The sequence below is a fragment of the Octopus bimaculoides genome, chromosome 13, assembly GCF_001194135.2.
Source record: "Octopus bimaculoides isolate UCB-OBI-ISO-001 chromosome 13, ASM119413v2, whole genome shotgun sequence".
Classification (NCBI taxonomy): Eukaryota; Metazoa; Mollusca; class Cephalopoda; order Octopoda; family Octopodidae; genus Octopus; species Octopus bimaculoides.
Genome location: NC_068993.1, coordinates 59,479,936 through 59,481,727, shown reverse-complemented (window position 1 = coordinate 59,481,727; position 1,792 = coordinate 59,479,936). Strand labels below are relative to the sequence as shown.

The window sequence follows — 1,792 nt, the reverse complement described above, 5'->3', positions numbered from 1 at the left end:
AGGGTGTGGCACTTTTTCACGCAGCTATCCTCATCCATTCTCACCACATGTCCATACCAGCGCAATCGTCTCTCTTGCACGCCACAACTGATGCTTCTAATGTTCAGCTTTTCTCTCAAGATACTTACACTCTGACGGGTATTCACATTGACATTACACATCCAACGGAGCATACTGGCTTCATTCCTTGCGAGCTTACGTATGTCCTCAGCAGTTACAGCCCATGTTTCACTGCCATGTAGCATGGCTGTTCGTACGCATGCGTCATACAGTCTGCCTTTTACTCTGAGTGAGAGTCCCTTTGTCGCCAGCAGGGGTAAGAGCTCTCTAAACTTTGGCCATTCATAAATCATGAAAGACTCCCAAAATAAACAATCCTCAATCAAAACTACTTTCACTTAATAATATATATATATATGTATATATATATATATACACATATATATATATATACATACATACATACAACACTGCCATCAAGTTCCACAAAATATTTCATCATCACCACCATATTTATTTCTATGAAATTATCTTTTGCCATTCTCTCCCTCATAATTACCAAACAAAAGGTATTGCTGACTTGAATTATGAAACCCCCTTTTGTTGAGTATTAATTTGTCAAAAGAGCTTTATTTGTAACACTACTAGCAAACCCACCCATCCTTTGGATGGTTTAAGTTGCTTTACTGGTATTTTTTTCACCAAATAACTGAACTACCAAGAAGGGTTATGAGTAGCACAGCAATCTATGTGTCCGATTAACCTAAGAACAGAAAACCAAATTAAAGACAGGTTATTGTGGAGGTCACTGCACTTTAATGATCACAGAACATATGTTTGCAAGCGCTGCAAAGTAGAACTACTGAAGTGTTTTGGAAGTAAATTACGGATAATGGCTATAAAATATGGTTGTTTTACATGAAAGCGAAATTTCTTGTCAGAAACAGCCACGTAAATGGTGTTAGGAGATGGAAGGAAGACATTGAAACTTCCTCTCTGCAAGTTTATTTTATTCAACAGCAAAGGGAGCTATTTTTCTGGTAAGTTCAAAAATGGCAATATAATACATACTTGAAAAAGAAGAGTTAAAAGAATGTATTTGCTATGTGCTTACAGTGTAAGACCAGTCTGAAAGTGACTTCAGGTAATGAAAAATGGAAGACATGAAGTGTTTGGCTTGAGTTCATGAATACTGTTTTGAATCTTTAATAGTTCAGTGAAAAGATGTTGCATTCGAAATATCATGATGTATGCGTAAATAAGCATCCTTAAAGTGAAACAACACATTGGTAGGTAAACAAAGGTATCAACAATTAGAAGAGAGGGAAGGGAACATTACCTTTCAAGTAACTCGGAATAGGTAAAGGTAAGCTTGGCAAAGTTTAATGCAGTTTAAATATGGAGATTAAGATTGTTTGGTATTGGATATTCCTTGTGTTCAATGTACGAAGGCAATTTAATCACTGTTGCAGGTTGACGGTCAAAATAAATGAATAGACAAAATCCTTTTAATTTTATAATATTCTCAAACCAAGTAATAATATGCAATTACAACAAACAAATATTAACAGGTGAACAATTGAAATAAATAGGATAAAATTCTTTCACTTTTATTATATTCTCTAATCAAGTAATAATACACAATTACAACATATAAATAAATAAATAATACACCCATGTCAACCTCTCCTTCATTGGACACTAAACTCTGCTTGTGAAGACCCGTTGGGGCAAGTGAAATCGAAATAGTAATTGAACCAAATTCGATGATTGGCACCTGTGCCAGTGGAGC

At 35.3% G+C, this 1,792-nt stretch overlaps 1 protein-coding gene across 1 annotated transcript in view; it reads right to left on the bottom strand.

Moving 5' to 3' along the window:
- LOC106867227 (zinc finger protein 845) overlaps positions 1-1,792 on the bottom strand; it is a 16,648-nt gene that overhangs the window by 5,691 nt on the left and 9,165 nt on the right. The gene's annotated exons all lie outside the window — the stretch shown is intronic.